Raw genomic sequence first — 18354 nt, 5'->3', positions numbered from 1 at the left:
TTGCCTTTACCGGAAGACGATGACATCACCCGTTGATGGCTCCTCACATCCTCACATTGTTTATGATGGGAGCCTCCAACAAAAAGAGCTATTCGGACCCAGAAAACACAATTTCCCCATTCATTTGAGCGAGGATGAAAGATGAAAAAAAAAAAAGGCGATTGCATTGTGAGCGATTCAGATGTTTTCAGACACATTTACTAGGATAATTCTGGGATATCCCTTATCTTTATATTGTGTTCCTAGTGTTTTAGTGAGATTAAATAGTACCTGATAGTCGGAGGTGTGTGTCCACGGGTGTGTTGACGCCAATGTCTGAGGGAAGTCACAGCTGCATGGACGGCGCAAGCTCAGCTGATCTCCGGTAAGAGGCGACTTTTTAACACAATTTTCTCACCGAAACCTGTCATTTGACAAGTGGTCGGGATCCATGTTCGCTTGACCGCTCTGATCCATAGTAAAGCTTCACATCCGGGAATTTTAAACAAGGAAACACCGTGTGTTTGTGTGGCTAAAGGCTAAAGCTTCCTACCTCCATCTTTCTACTTTGACTTCTCCATTATTAATTGAACAAATTGCAAAAGATTCAGCAACACAGATGTCAAGACTACTGAGTAATTGCGTGATGGTAAGAGAGGACTTTTAGCCTCAAATGGTGCTGCGCTAATTTGTCCACTCCGACCTGAGACATCACGCGCACGTGTCATCATTCCGCGACGTTTTCAACAAGAAACTCCGTGGGAAATTTAAAATTGTAAGTTAGTAAACTAAACCGGCCGTATCTGCATGTGTTGCAATGTTAATATTTCATCATTGATATATAAACTATCAGACTGTGTGGTCGGTAATGGTGGGTTTCAGTAGGCCTTTAAAGCTTTAGTTAAAATGGCAAATGGTTAAAGTTAAAATGTTTAAAGTCAAAGCTTATTGTTTAAAGTTAAAAGTACCAAAGATTGATGCAAAACTAAAGGATAAATTCATGTTTAACTCTTGCTAAAAGATAAAATATTATGTAGAAAGTGTACAGTCTTATTCAGAGGTTTAAAAGCATTTGTAAAATATTGTTTGAAAATACCTGTGTAATTAGATTAATATCTCTGTTTCTGTGGTTTAAAGGTTTACAACCTGCTGATGATTATTAGAAGATCCACTGAAATGGAACCAACAATGCTTCAAGTTGGAAAATAAAAAGTTGATCAATTGGAAATCGTGATTTGTCTGTGGGTCCTTTTTGGAGTAGAAGAGTGGAACTTAAACACTACAGAACGAATTCCCTGCAGCACCAACTCTTATGGGACGCTAAAATATAAACAAACGTCATTGGTGAATCTACACCTAACATCCATTGTAATGATACCAAGTACAAAAGCGTATCTAGTTGATACTACAATGATTGCATCGATAATTTTTAGCCTCACAATATCTTTTTTCCATTCATCCATCCATTGTTTTTTACCGCTTGTCCCATTTGGGGTCACGAGATGTACTCAGCTGCATTCTGGCAGAAGGCGGCGTACACCCTGGACAAGTCGCCACCTCATTATCTTTCTGGTTTTTTTTTTATATTATGTTTTTAAACTCAGGGAATTTGTCCCTGGACACACGAGGACTTTGAATATGACCAATGTACGATCCTGTAACTACTTGGTATTGGATTGATACCCAAATTTGTGATATCATCCTGAAATAATATAAAGTATAAAATAACAGAAGAATAAGGGATTATTACATTTTTACAGAAGGGTAGATAGAACATGTTAAAAGAGAAAGTAAGCAGATAAACAGTAAATGAACATGTAGATTAATAATTTATTTTCTGTCACTGGTCCCTCATCACATTGACAAAATAATAGGTAGATAAATGACACAATATGTTACTGCATATGTCAGCAGACTAATTAAGAGTCTTTTTTTTGTTTACTTACTACTAAAAGACAAGTTGTCTTGTTTGTTCACTATTTTATTTAAGGACACACTTCCAATAACAAACATATGTTTAATGCACCGTAAGAGTCAATCCTGTCGTGATTTAGGCTCATTGTTGACCAATAGGATTTAAAGGGAAACATTATCACACTTTCTGAAGGGTTGAAACCAATAAAAATCAGTTCCCAGTGGCTCAATTTATTTTTCAAAGTTTTTCTCAAAATTTCACCCATCACGCAATATCCCGCAAGATGGCTTCAAAGTGACTGATTTTACCCGTCATTATATCCACCCGTCCATTATCCTGTGACGTCACTGCGTGAAGCCACCAGAAGAAAACATGGCGGTTAGCACAGAAAGGTATAGCATTGTGGCTCGGATTCAGACTCGGATTTCAGCGCCGTAAGCGATTCAACAGATTACGCTTGTATTGAAACGGATGGTTGGAGTGTGGAGGCAGGTAGCGAAAACGAAATTGAAGAAGAAACTGAAGCTATTGAGCCATATCACGACAGACAGCAGCACAAGAGGAAGCGTGGACGAATTTGGCAATCGCCTTCTAACCAACGATTAGTATGTGTTTGTTTGGCATTAAATGTGGGTGGAGGGAAAGGTTGGATGCAAATATAGCAACAAATGAGGCATAATGATGCAATATGTACATAAATAAATAAATAGCATGTGAGCATCTATTAGCTTGCAGTCATGCCGTGACCAAATATGTCTGATTAGCACATAAGTCAATAACATCAACAAAACTCACCTTTGTGATTTTGTTGACTTTATCGTTGGAAACGCATCTGCTTTGAGTGTCGCAGGATATCCACACATTCTTGCCATCTCTGTCGTAGCATAGCTGTCGTCGGTACAGTCTGCAGATAAACGATGGACTTTCGCATCTTTTGGCCACTGGTGAAACTTGAATCCGTCTCTGTTCGTGTTGTTACACCCTCCGACAACACACCGATGAGTCATGATGTCTCCAAGGTACGGGAAAACTGTCGAAAAAACGGAAAATAACAGACCTGATTTGACTTGGTGCGTGTAATAAGATTGAGAAAATGGCGGATTGCTTCATGTTGTGACGTCACGGGTGAAAGGTCATTGCTCGACAGGCTATCAAATGAAAGGCCTTTAAATCGCCAAATTCACCCATTTAGAGTTCGGAAATCGGTTAAAAAAAAGATGGTCTTTTTTCTGCAACATCAAGGTATATATTGACGCTTACATAGGTCTGGTGATAATGTTCCCCTTTAAGTGTCCTTTCTGTCTTGGCGTGGCTAGTGTCTGCTGTTAGAAGCATGGCAATATGAAGACATGAAATAGAGAGGTTGTTTGCTCGGTAGGTTAGCGTGATAGCAGAAGTGCATAGAAAGTATGCTGAAAGTGAAATCGAGAGCCGAGGCTATGGAGCTTGGAGCTTGACACGTGGTCAGGTTTTTTCATCCTTTCTTTTCTTGCTTGATTTGGATTATTTCCATGGACTGGATGCCGGAGTTCCGCATTAAACCTGAGTTGGATGGCGAGCTAACCAGAACCCACAAACTGGTAACCTGGTCACGTTAAACACAAAACATTACGACTCACAACCAAAAGACTGACTATTATATATTTTTTTTGTACAAATATTTGCAATTAAATGCAAATTATTGTTCAAATCCTGTGTACACCTCCATGTGTTTTTGGATGCCAACACGAAGGCTTAGAGATGGAAATACATTTCAGACGTTTACTTAGTGTATTTACAGTTTTGTCCTGTTTCCGGTGCGCCAATGAAAGTTGTTATCCTACCTTAGAAGGTTTTTTACGTCGTGACAATGAAACATGACTCAAGGCCAAGAAATCAATGAGGGACGACTGTACATCAAATTTGATCTATTTGGTCATATCAAAATATAATATAGACAACAATGTAACAGTGCAAAGAATATAAAATAGAGAGAAATACTTAATATTGATAACCGAGACATTTCTAGATTATATAAAACGTCTCATATTAAATAACACCAATGATCGTACACTAGATTTAATCCCAAACCTATCCTTGAATCTGAAATCCTATCCAAAACCCTAACCCAATTCGAACTCTAACCCTCACCAAAATCCACGTACTATATCTTGAAACCCTAATTCCAACCCCTAACTGGAAACCCAGACAATTTAGAACCATAACCGTGGTTTATACCACAACCCCCCACAACAGGAATTAGTTAGGTTTTCAAATTGAGGTTGGACACTTAAAACCCAAATTTCCAACCCCGACACTAACACCAATTTGAATTCCTTACTGAAAACCCTTACTTAATACAGTTTGTGTTTCAAATTGGGTTTGGCATTTTTGAACCTTAACTCTAAGCCTATCCTGTCTTTCAACCCTAAATCCAATATGAATCCATAACCATAATTTTAAACCCTAACAGTAAATTGGAACCCTAAGCCTGGTTTCATACCATAATTACAATTTAAAAGCTAAAATGGGTAACCCTTACTTAATAGGATTCAGACAATAAAAGGGATATTAGCATTTTTTAAACCCTAACTGACACAAATTTGGAACCCTATCCCGGTTTTAAACTGGGTCTGGGCAATATGGCTGAAAATTGTATGACAATATAAATGTTTTATAATGGTCGATATCAATTATTGATATTTTCTAAAAACTTTGGAAAATAAGGACCAAGCAAAAAATATTGTACTTTCAAATTTCAAAGCTTCCTGTGTTATAATCCCCCAGCTATCAAGACAGAGGACATGTCAACACCAGCATAGAAAACATCCATCCATTCATCCATCCATTTTCTACCGCTTATTCCCTTTTGGGGTCGCGGGGGGCGCTGGCGCCTATCTCAGCTACAATCGGGCGGAAGGCGGGGTACACCCTGGACAAGTTGCCACCTCATCGCAGGGCCAACACAGATAGACAGACAACATTCACACTCACATTCACACACTAGGGCCAATTTAGTGTTGCCAATCAACCTATCCCCAGGTGCATGTCTTTGGAAGTGGGAGGAAGCCGGAGTACCCGGAGGGAACCCACAATGTAAACCAAATATTAAAATCGCATTAAAAACTTAAGTTCTTAAAATGAAGGTGCAAAAATCAGGAATATGTAAGAAATGTTTAATGAAGTGTAAAAAAATGGTGCAAAGTGTGAAATATAAACATTGAAAAACCTGAGAAGAACTATTTTCTGCAGTGCCAGGAAGTTATGGCTGTGCTCTAAAGGGTGAGCACAGCTAAGGTGGTGTGGTGTTAGCGGTCTTGGTGGGGACAAGCACCTTGCACCATTTACAGACCACATTGACCCGACTACGGTCCCTGTATAAAAAAATCCCAAAAGTGCCATCCTTTCCATTTCCTCTATAATACACCATTTCTTCATTTTGACTTTCCCTTCGCACTCTGTACAAAGAATCAAACGCCAGACAACCAGAGGTGATAGCTGATACTGTTACCCAATTGGCTGTAAGCGTGTCACGCCCACTGATCAGTGCTCCTGCGTTGCTTGGTTACCAGAAAGCGAGTGCCTTTTTTTACGTAACCAACCTTGCTTCGATAGTTCCGCTTTCTTCCGACAGAGAAGAAAAAAAATGATCGAAAGCATTTTTTATTGATATCGATTATGTGTATGGCGATATATATTGATATCGTTTTTATCGTCGACCCGTACTTTAAACCCTAAACTCTAATTTGACTTCCTGTCTTTTGTTGGGAAATGACTCCCAAAGACCTTGGCTCTGTCCCACCGTATTTCAATTTCGTATTTCAATGTTCCTTCAGTTACATTTATTTGCATCAGCAATAGAAATATACCTACAGAGGCACTCTGGACTGTTGGCAATACAATCACCAAACTGGTTGGATTACGTGAAGACAAGAGTCCCGTTACTCAAAGTAATTGTCTTTTAAAAATCATACGTGGTTCCCAGAGACCGAGTGCCTTTGTTCACACAACCAACCTTGCTTCGATATTTCCCCTTTCTTAGGAGAAAAAAGAAGAAAAAAAATATCTAACACATTTTTTATTGTTATCGATTATGTCTATCGCGATATATATTGATATGGTTTTTATCGTTGAGCCCTACTATAAACCCTAAACCCTAATTTGACTTCCTGTCTTTTCTTGGCAGGGGTCTCCCAAAGACCTCGGCTGTGTCCCACCTCAGTTACATTTATTTGCATCAGCATAGGGCTGGGCGATATATTGATATACTAGATATATATATATATATCAGTTATCTATGTTTGCCTAATAACTTTTTATATATCGATATACTAGATATATCGCGGGTTTGTCTCTGTGCGATATAGAAAATGACTTTATCGTGATATTGCGTGATATCTCACGCAGTTGCTTTTAGCTGCGGGCATTACACTACATGCGTTTCCCACTTTTTTCTAGTCTCTCCTTCTCACAGAGACTTAAAACAAGCGCACATTCTTACATATGTCACATGTGCAACGTCAGGGCTCCCGCGGAGCAGACAGGTAGCGACATGGTAACGTTAGCTGTGATGCTAGCAGAGTGTTGCGAATGGTAATACGAGAGAGAGAAGGTGCGAATCTGGTAACAAATGAAGGAAGAATTACTTCCCAAGAAAAACAGCAGGGGGTCCATCGTCTGGCGGTAGTTTGGCTTCAAGCGGGAATATGTTGAACAATTATGCGGTAAAACCATTGCTACGAAAAGTAGCACCACTGCTAATGAGTAGCATCATTTGAAAAGTCACCCGCTAGAGCAGTGGTTCTCAAACTTTTTTCAGTGAACATTGTTTTAATTCAAGTACCCCCTAATCAGATCAAATAATATTTTTATTGAAAAAAAGAGCTACAGAAGTACAGCAAAGCACTATGTCATCAGTTTCTGATTTATTAAATTGTGTAACAGTGCAAAATATTGCCCATTTGTAGTTGTCTTTCTTAAAATATTTGGAAAAAAGATTTTTAAAAATAACTAAAAACTTGTTGAAAAATAAACAAGTGATTCAATTATAAATAAAGATTTCTACTCATAGAAGTAATCATCAACTTAAAGTGCCCTTTTTGGGGATTGTAATAGAGATCCATCTGGATTCATGAACTTAATTCTAAACATTTCTTTACAAAACAAGAAATCTTTAACATCAATATTTATGGAACATGTCCACAAAAAATCTAGCTGTCAACACTGAATATTGCATTGTTGCATTTCTTTTCACAGTTTATGAACCTACATTCATATTTTGGTGAAGTATTATTCAATAAATATATTTATAAAGGATTTTTGAATTGTTGCTATTTTTAGAATATTTTAAAAAATTCCCACATACCCCTTGGCATACCTTCAAGTACCCCCAGGGGTACGCGTATACCTCCATTTGAGAACCACTGGGCTAGAGAACAAGGAGTGCTTAAAACTCTGCATGTCAACATCTCCATTCGGTGCCACACCAACAAAATGCCCAAGCAACTATTTCCAGATCAACACCGTATGAAAAAAATAGTCAACAACAGAAGGATATGTGAAGTATTAATGTTCAAATAGGAGGGGGGTTGCCCACAGTGCTTTGTTACTAAGGCGGCCGCCTTAACAACAAAGAGCCGCCGCCTAAGCTAAAGTCTTAAAAAGCTGCTCCCCTTAGTTCTGCCTCTGTCAGTACTGTATGAATGATCCAGCATTGGCCCACCCACGCAACCATCCGATTGGTTACACGCAGAGCGGTGACAGCCAATCAGCAGTGCGTATTCTGAGCAGTAACAGCCAATCAGCAGTGCATATTCAGAGCGCATGGAGTCAGTGTTCCAGCGTCGTGATGAGCAGACAGGTGTTTAGCAGGTAAGCATCAGGCAGCGAACTCTCCCCAAATTATAAAAAACACCTCCCAGTCAGCTACTAGTAACATCACTATGAGCCCGTTGAAGTTCAAGAAACATAAACGGTAGCTCAGCTCGCTCGCAGTCCTTGAGGTGAAGGCTAATTAGCTTTTAGCATAACGTTAGCTCATTTTGCAGTGTGTGTGTGTGTGTGTGTGTGTGTGTGTGTGTGTTACGGACGAAGCTCTGTCTGTCTGTTATTTCACTATACCTCTTTCTGTCTTGATTGAGCTGTGTTGAATCAGCAAAAAAGGACAATATGTTAAATGGGGAGTTTCTGTCTCTGATAGTTGATATAATAATGTAACTGCATCATAAAGCCTACATGAACTCCATGGTGTTCAAGGATGAATAGTCTCTCCTTTTGCTATTGGATTCTTTTTTTCAGCTATAGTTACATTAATCATTAGTTGCAGCCTAGTTTTGAATGGCAGGGTCACTGCTATCACATGTTGATAAAAAATATAACATTTACAAAATAAAAATCAACTACAGGCTTCCCAAATGCTGTAATAAATTAAGCATGATGATCAAAGACATGCACCTGGGGATAGTTTGATTGGCAACACTAAAGCGGCCCTAGTGTGTGAATGTGAGTATGAATGTTGTCTATCTGTGTTGGCCCTGTGTTGAAGTGGCAACTTGTCCAGGGTGTACATCACCTTCCGCCCGATTGTAGCTGAGATAGGCTCCAGCGCCTCCCGCGACCCTGAAGGGAATAAGCGGTAGAAAAAGGATGGATGGAGTTGACCATATGTCAGCATGTGGCATAATAATGACATACTTAGTATCTCAGGTAACTAGGACAGTTTTGTTTTTACTTTATGGAAAAAATAGAGATATATATATAATCGTATATCGCCATTCAGCATGTGGAGCGGAAAACACAACCAACAATTGTAGGCTTCTTCACGTAATGAAGCCGGCCTACTTCACCACAGTCTAGTCTATTGCCCCCCGGGCTGTGGTGGCAGCGACGCGGTGGAGACGTGATGGCGACAGGCCGAGTTACACCGAACCTTACAACCACCCACCCCCTTCCCTGGTCTGTCTGCTGGAGAGACACCACCTTACCTAACACATTTTCTGGGGGAAACACCGAATAGGCATCATCATACAAAATGTGTTCTAAGGATCGAATGTTAAGCATGAAAATAATATGTGTGAATTGTTAATGAGCTGCTCAAAAGGCACGAGTATAGTCAATCAAACATGGTCCAAATCACACTTTATAAAAAATGAAAGTATACAATTTGAGGTAATTAAAGGGGAACTTTATCACCAGACCTATGTAAGCGTCAATATATACCTTGATGTTGCAGAAAAACGACCACATGTTTTTTTAACCAATTTCCGAACTCAAAAAAGGATGAATTTGGCGATGTAAACGCCCTTTCAATTGTTCGCTGTCAGAGCGATGACGTCACGTGAAGCAATCCGCCATTTTCTCAAACACATTACACGCACCAATTCAAATCAGCTCTGTTATATTCCGTTTTTTGGACTGTTTTCCGTACCTTGGAGACATTATGCCTCGTCGGTGTGTTGTCGGAGGTTGTAACAACACTAACAGGGACGGATTCAAGTTGCACCAGTGGCCAAAAGATGCGAAAGTGGCAAGAAATTGGACGCACATTTTATCGATGACAGCTATGCTACGACAGAGATGGCAATAATTTGTGGATATCCTGCGACACTCAAAGCAGACGCATTTCCAACGATAAAGTCAAAGAAATCACAAAGGTGAGTTTTGTTGATGTTATTGACTTATGTGCTAATCAGACATATTTGGTCACAGCATGACTGCAAGCTAATCGATGCTAACATGCTATTTAGGCTAGCTGTATGTACATATTGCATCATTATGCCTCATTTGTAGCTATATTTGCATCCAGCCTTTCCCTCCACCCACATTTAATGCCAAACAAACCCTTACCAATCGACGGATTCAAGTTGCACCAGTGGTCAAAAGATGCAATCGTTGGTTAAAAGGCGATCACTGAATTTGTCCTCGTTGCTGCTGTCTGTCGTGATATGGCTCAATAGCTTCAGTTTCTTCTTCAATTTCGTTTTCGCTATCTGCCTCCACACTCCAACCATCCGTTTCAATACAAGCGTAATCTGTTGAATCGCTTACGGCGCTGAAATCAGAGTCTGAAACAGAGCTACTATGCTATACCTTTCTGTGCTATCCGCCATATTTGTTTTTGTTGGCTTCATGCAGTGACGTCACAGGACAATAGATGGGTGGATATACCAACGGTTAAAATCAGGCACTTTGAAGTCGTTTTTCGGGATATTGCGTGATGGGTAAACTTTTGAGAAAAACTTTAAAAAATAAAATAAGCCACTGGGAACTGATTTTAATTGGTTTTAACCCTTGTGCAATTGTGATAATGTTCCCCTTTAAAGTTGGACAAGCATTATGCGAGGCTGGATGGTTTAATTAACGGGTATCATGCGCTCTACACAAGGTTTAAAATCCCAACCATGTCAAAGAGTGTACAGAAGAGACGAAACATGCCGGTAAAAAGGTCAAACCCAGGCCCGTTGCCCATATAAGGCGTTGTTGTCCTACTCCGCTTTTGGTTTCTAATCACTGAACATCCAAGGCTTGGGTCTGGAAATAAAGCAGCGTTTGAGGAGGCACACATGCTTCAGCCTTCCACGGGGAGCACGTCGCAGATTTACAGGCTCCACTTCTGACTAATGAAGATGAATCTTATCTCGAATGTTCCTTTTTTTTTTTTTTATCTGGAGCTATTCCTGTTCAGGTCAAGTGGAAACAAAGCAGACTTAAAGCAGATGATATGGTATCTTTCTTCAGACGTGTATGAAAAGAGGTTGTAAAAAAAATGATTCATTGATTTGGAACGGGAAAAAAGTACGTACTATAACCAGGGAGCATGTTTTTTGTATTATGCATACATCTTGGGAAAATCATAGCAATTATCAAGATGGCTGCGCTTTGATGTATTTGTTTGTGTACATTGATTTGCAGCAGTTCACAAGGGAACTGCAATATCTGGCTATTGCAAAAATGCTGACAATGCAGTGTTGTTCAGCACCAACAAAGAATTGACTTCTTTGATCCAAAGTAGAAAATATGAAGATAGGTAAAAATAAAATACAATTATTATTGGCTCGTCAAATGATAAATGATAAATGGGTTGTACTTGTATAGATGTGATTGATATTAACTTCCATTTCTCAGGATGTTTAATTATCAGTGATTAATGTTTGCCTAATAACTTTTTCTTTTTTACATTCAGTTAGATGTAAATGTTTTTGTAAAATTGTTGCAATTGGTTCAAAATAAAAAATATTTTTTTTTTTTAATGTACCGTATTTCCCAGACTATAGATCATAACGATATATAAGCCGCGGCCACCCAATTTTGGAAAGAAGAAAAACATTTTTTCCTATATTTGCCGCACTGGACTATGATGAAAACAATGCTTGCTTGATTACATTACGATAGCACGTACAAAACATGCATGAAATTACTACTATCAAACATGTAAGTATGAATTGTTTTAGTTATATTATAAATAGGGCTGTAACGGTACGTGTATTTGTATTGAACTGTTTCGGTACGGGGGTTCCAGTTCGGTTCGGAGGGGTACCGAACGAGTTTCCACACGAACATATGAAGTAGCCGCCCCAAGTTAAAGTCTTAACAAGCTGCTCTGCTCCGTTCTGCCTCTGTCACAGCACCCAGTATTGTCTGACCCACACAACCATCTGATTGGTTACATATATAGCAGTAACAACCAATCAGCAGTGCGTATTCAGAGCGGTAACAACCAATCAGCAGTGCGTATTCAGAGCGCATGTAGTTAGCGCTTCAGCGTCGAGCAAATAGGTGTTTAGCAGGTAAACAGCGGACTCTCCCCAAATTATAATAAACACCTCCCAGTCAACGTTCTAGATGACGTTCTAGAAACAAACTGCAGCTCAGCTCGCTCGCAGTCCTGGCTTGAGGTGAAGGCTAATTAACTTTTAGCGTAACGTTAGCTCATTTTGCGGCGTCTGTGTTAGCTCATTTTGTGTGTGTGTGTGTGTTTGTGTTTGTGCGTGCGTGCGCTAGTGATATAGTAATGTAAGTGCATCATTAAATGCCTACTGAAACCCACTACTACCCACCACGCAGTCTGATAGTTTATATATCAATGATGAAATATTAACATTGCAACACATGCCAATACAGCCTTTTTAGTTTACTAAATTGCAATTTTAAATTTCCCGGGAGTTTCTTCTTGAAAACGTTGAGTAATGATGACGTGTACGCGTAACGTCACAGACTATTAGGAAATATGAGCGCTGCACACACACACAGCTAAAAGTCGTCTGCTTTAACGGCATAATTACACAGTATTTTGGAGATCTGTGTTGCTGAATCTTTTCAAAATTTGTTCAATTAATATTGGAGAAGTCAAAGTAGAAAGATGGAGTTGGGAAGCTTTGGCCTTTAGCCACACAAATACACGGTGATTCCTTGTTTAAAATTCCCGGAGGTGAAACTTTACTATGGATCAGAGCGGTCAAGCGAACATGGATCCCGACCGAATGTCAACCAGCAGGTTTCGGTGAGAAAATTGTGGTAAAAAGTCGCTTCTTACCCGAGATCAGCTGAGCTTGCCCCGTCCATAGCTGCCGTCGACTTCCCTGAGACATTGGCCTCAAGACACCCGTGGACACACACCTCCGACTATCAGGTGCTGTTAAACTCACTAAAACACTAGCAACACAATAGAAAGATAAGGGGTTTCCCAGAATTATCCTAGTAAATGTGTCTAAAAACATCTGAATCCGTCCCAATGCAATCACGTTTTTTTTTTTACTTTTTTTTTTTTCTAATCCTCAAACACAAATCTTTAATCCTCGCTCAAATTAAATGGGGAAATTGTCGTTTTCTTGGTCCAAATAGCTGTTTTTGTTGGAGGCTCCCATTAAAAACAATGTGAATATGTGAGGAGCCAGCAAAATGTGCCATCATCGTCTGCGACTTCCGGTAGAGGCAAGGCTTTTCTGTTAGCTACCGAAAGTTGCGAATTTTATTGTGTATGTTCTCTACTAAATCCTTTCAGCAAAAATATGGCAATATCGCAAAATTATCAAGTATGACACATAGAATGGACCTGCTATCCCTGTTTGAATAAGAAAATCTCATTTCAGTTGGCCTTTAAGCCTACATGAACTCCATGGTGTTCATGGATGAATAGTCTCTCCTATTGCTGTTGTACTATTTTTTCAGCTATAGTTACATTAATCATTAGTAATGTAGCAGCCTAAATTGAATGGCAGGGTCCCTGCCATTAAAAACTTAAATTGAATGGCAGGGTCCCTGCTATTTTATCAAATGTTAATAAAAATATAACATTTACATAACAAAAATCAACTACGGGCTTCCCAGATGCTGTATTAAATTAAGCATGATTAGTTGACTTGAAACTGTTTAATGTTGCTTTTTTTATATGTAGAAGAAAAGTTGTGTAATTTTTATAATCTGAGCAACAAGTTGAGGCAGTTTACTGTTGAGTAACGTGGGCAGAAATATTATAGTGTCCCCAATGTTAAAAGGATAAAGCCATTGTTTACAAATTTGGTAAATAAATAACCAAAAAATGAATATTGTGTTGTTTTCTAACTGTGACCTCTAAACCGAGGTATGTACCAAACCAAACTTTTTGTGTACAGTTACACCCTTAATTATAAAACTTACAAAGTGGAGTGATGAATGAAGAAACCGTACGAGTAGAATGCTATGGACGTCTAGAAGAGGGGACGGCACTTGCACTTCCGGTTCAAGGCACTGAACAGAAGGAAATGAGGTGGACGTTCAAACCGCAGCACCTGCAGTGAGCAAACTCGTCCAAACGATGGCGCCATAGCACGGACATTAACACACATTTTCAGTCAAATTCCAACTATTTGTTCGAATCAAAACATTATGGCTGTTAGCGAAGAAAAATTCATCAATTAGCTGCACTATTTTATAGTCCGCGGGGTGCAAAGCGTAGGAAGAAAAAAAAGCGGCTAATAGTCCGGAAAGTTCAGCATATTAATTTATATAAATTAACAGCCAGCGTCCTCTGTAGTGAACATTTGTGTTTTGCTTAACAGCTATTTTCCAGAAATTTGAAATGCTAGGAAATGTCTTTCACAGGGCTATATTTGATCCCCCAAAGTTTATAACGCTGACATTTTCAAGACAGAGTGACTTTTTTTTTTTACCAAAATGTTTTACTCAGACAAATGTTCAGAAATTTGAAAAATCAAACTTTCAAAACAGGGTGATTTTATTTACAGATTTGTAATTTTCAGAACTTTGATAACATTTCCCCAACACATTTTTTACAAATGTGTAATCCTGACAGGCTATTTTATTCTAACATTTGGAACCGGACTTTTTTTTTTTGTAAATGCTGACATGCTAAGACAGTGATTCTCAAACTGTGGTACTAGTACCACCAGCCGTACGCGGGATCCATATAGTGGTATGCCAAACAATCACTTAATTAAATATTCTAACAGTTTTGTTATATTCAAACATTTTTTTGTCTTGTTTTCCCGTGTGGCGCTTCTACTTTCTAGTTTTGTAGTTCCAGCTCAGTTCCTATAAAGCAGGGGTCAGCAACCTTTACCACCCGAAGAGCCATTTTGACCCGTTTCACAAAATAAAGAAAACAATGGGAGCCAAAAAACTCTTTTGAATTGAAAATGAAATAACACTGCATACAGAGTTTTTTTTATTGCTTTGTGCTATGTATTAACCAGGGGTCTCAGACACGCGGCCCGCACTTTAAAGTAAATTTAATGTTAGTGCGGCCCGCAAGTTTTATATGAAAGCCGCTTGATGGCATCACACTTGCCAACCCTCCCAAATTTTCCGGTAGACTCCCGAGTTTCAGAGCAAATATTCTCGCGAATGTCTACTGATTTTCACCCTGATAACATAAATACGGGCGTGCTATGAAGGCGCTGCCTCTAACACCCTCTACACCAAGTACAACTATCCAGTCCAGCCTAGCCACAAGTTGCATGTGGCTTCCACAGACACACTTACACGACTGCAACAGCCATACAGGTCACACTGAGGGTGCCCGTTTAAACAACTTTAACACTCTTATTAATATGCGCCACACTGTGAACCCACACCAAACAAGAATGACAAACATTTCTGGAGAACATCCTCACTGTAACACAACATAAACACAACAGAACAAATACCCAGAATCCCATGCATCCCAAAGTGTTACGGGCTATATTATACACCCCCACCAGCACCAAATCCACCCCCCTCCATGCGTCGGTTGACGTGGGCGGGGTTGGCAATTATGCAGCTGAGCCACATTAGAGTGATCAAAGAGCCGCATGCGGCTCCGGAGCCGCGGGTTCCCGACCCCTGCTATAAAGGATGCCTCAGCTTCACTTTCTGGTCGTTTTTTTGCCAGCTGTTTTGCATTAGTGATTAGGCCTATTTAAGTTGTGTTAAATTATTTTGCCCAGTTTAATTAAACCCTTTTACCTGCACATTGTCCTTGGTCTCTGCTTCCTGGGGTCAACCATGCGCAGCCCTGACAAAATATGCATAACAGGACTATTTTATTCCAAACGTGTAATTCTTATAAATTTGTACAATATCTGACAGAAGAAATTGAGCAAAACCTGATGTTCACTACAGAGGAGGCTGGTTATATCAGCTGATGGAATGCTCTTTGGTACTGGCTATGACCTGGAGTTAAGATCAAGGACCAACTGATGAAGAAAAGAGCTGAAGGAGGTGATAGAATGCGGTTTGGTACTGGCTATGACCTGGAGTTAAGATCAAGGACTAAGTGGTCAAGAAAAGAGCTGAAAGAGGTGATGAAATGTTCTTTGGTACTGGCTATGACACGGAGTTAGGATCAAGGACTAAGTGATGAAGAAAAAAGCTGAAAGAGGTGATGGAATTCTTTTTGGTACTGGCTATGACCCGGAGTTAGGATCAAGTACTAAGTGATGAAGAAAAGTGCTGAAAGACGGGATGGAATACTCTTTGGTACTGGCTATGACCTGGAGTTAGGATCAAGTACTAAGTGATGAAGAAAAGAGCTGATGGAGGATGGCCAATAGAGGTGAAATGGAGTAAAAGTGGGGGAGTTTGATCCTTGGTGTAATGTGTTCATCCTGTGGGAAATAAAAAGGAGGACACAACTCTTTGCCGTGTCACAGTTTGTTTTACGACATCGGAACTGGGCTGGTTTGGGGCGTCTCAATAATAAAAGTCATGAATCACGGCTGTGATGGAACCACAGCAGCCACTTTAGAGCCGACTTCTACACCACAGCAAGAAACATGTCTGCTTCTTCTTCTTCTTCTTGGAGGTCTGACGGAGTCGACTTTTCTTTGACAACAACAACAAACACGCACTCACTGCTCACGACACATCCCGAAACCTCACTGGACGGCGATAGCATGCAAACGATGGAGGTCGCGACATTGGAAGCAGAACGTAAACATGTGATTGCAGGTGTGGATCAGGTTATGAAACAGTGAATAATACAACAATATATTGTAAATGTATATCTTGATGATATAATTTGATTACTAGGGCTTTGAGTCTTTGGGCAGCACACAATTCGATTCTTGGAGGTAACGAATCAATTGTGACTTGATTACAAACGATTCTCAATTCAAAATGAATACTTTTATAATAACATTGGGTGCCAGCCAGTTCTATGATGAACTACATTCCTCCACAAAAAAAACAAACAGCTCTGATCAATGTCTATATTACTGAAAAGAATAACTGGTTGTATTTAATAAAATTCAACCCAAACATTTAATAAAGTCAAATAAGGCAACAGAAGAAGTATATTTTCTAAAGACAATCAGATATACTGTAGATCATCTACATCAACAATAGAGTTTGTCTGAGTGGCTGGACAGGACAGATTGAGGGAAAAATATCTAAATGTACGGTCGTGTTCAAAAGTTTACATACACTTGTAAAGAACACAATGTCATGGCTGTCTTGAGTTTCCAATAAATTCTACAACTCTTAATTTTTTGTGATAGAGCAATTGAAGCACATACTTGTTGGTCACAAAAAAAGTTCATGAAGTTTGGTTCTTTTATGAATTCATTATGGGTCTACTGAAAATCTGAGCAATTCTACTGGGTCAAAAGTATACATAAATCAATGTTAATATTTGCTTACATGTCCCTTGGCAAGTTTAACTACAATAAGGTGCTTTTGGTAGCCACCTACAAGCTTCTGGTTTAATTTTGACCACTCTTCTTGAAAAAAGTATTGCAGTTCAGCTAAATTTGTTGGTTTTCTGACATGGACTTGTTTCTTCAGCATTGTCCACACATTTAAGTCGGGACTTTGGGAAGGCCATTCCAAAACCTACATTCTTGCTTGATTTAGCCTTTCCTTTATCACTTTTGACATGTGTTTGGGGTCATTGTCCTGTTGGAACACCCAACTGCGCCCAAGACCCAAAGTACTGGCTGATGATTTTAGGTCGTTCCGAAGAATTTGGAGGTAATCATCCTTTTTTATTGTCCCATTTACTCTCTGTAAAGCACCAGTTTCATTGGCAGCAAAACAGACTCAGAGCATAATACGACCACAACCATGCGTGGTGTTCCTGGGATTAAAAGCCTCACCTTTTCTCCTCCAAACATATTGCTGAGTATTATGGCAAAACAGTTAAATTTTTGTTTCATCTGACCAAAGAACTTTCCTCCAGAAGGTCTTATCTTTGTCTTTGTGATCAGCAGCAAACTTTAGACGAGCCTTAAGGTGTTGCTTCTGGAGCAAGGGCTTCCTTCTTGCATGGTAGCTTCTCAGTCCATGGTGATGCAAAACACACTTGACTGTAGACACTGACACCTGTGTTCCAGCAGTTTCCAATTCTTTGCAGACCTGCTTTTTGGTGGTTCTCAGTTGACTCTTGTTCATCCTAACCAATCTTCTATCAGCAGCAGGTGATAGCTGGCATTTTCTTCCTGATCGTGGCAGTGACAAAACTGTGCCATGCACTTTATACTTACAAACAATTGTCTGCACAGTTGTTCTTGGGACCGTAAGCTGCTTTGAAATGGCTCCAAGTGACTTTCCTGTCTTGTTCAAGTCAATGAATCGTTTTTTCAGATCTGTGCTAAGTTCCTTTAACTTTCCCATTGTCGCGTTTGTAACATGACTGCATCACATGAGACCTATTTAAATGGGCTCAGAGAAGTCAACAGGTGTAGTCAATCATAATCACTCACATGAAGTATAGAGGCCATGCCATGAAGCTAATTTGAATTGACTGTAACTTTTCTACATCACCAAAATTGATCATGTATGTTGCTGTAAGTATACTTTAGACCCAGCAGATTTGGTCACATTTTCAGTAGACCCATAATAAATTCATAAAAGAACCAGACTTCATGAATGTTTTATGTGAAAAATCACTCTAAAAGTCACTATCACAAAAAAAATAAGAGTTGTAGAAAAGTAGAAATTATTGGAAACTCAAGACAGCCATGACATTATGTTCTTTACATATGTATGTATGTATGTATGTATGTACA

At 39.4% G+C, this 18354-nt stretch overlaps 1 pseudogene; it reads right to left on the bottom strand.

The window, feature by feature from the left end:
• The window catches only part of LOC133544461 (suppressor of tumorigenicity 14 protein homolog), a 480364-nt pseudogene that overhangs the window by 49719 nt on the left and 412291 nt on the right, over positions 1-18354 (bottom strand).

This window comes from Nerophis ophidion, linkage group LG27 (assembly GCF_033978795.1).
Source record: "Nerophis ophidion isolate RoL-2023_Sa linkage group LG27, RoL_Noph_v1.0, whole genome shotgun sequence".
In the NCBI taxonomy this organism is placed as follows: Eukaryota; Metazoa; Chordata; class Actinopteri; order Syngnathiformes; family Syngnathidae; genus Nerophis; species Nerophis ophidion.
This window is presented reverse-complemented; position numbering and strand designations above follow the sequence as displayed.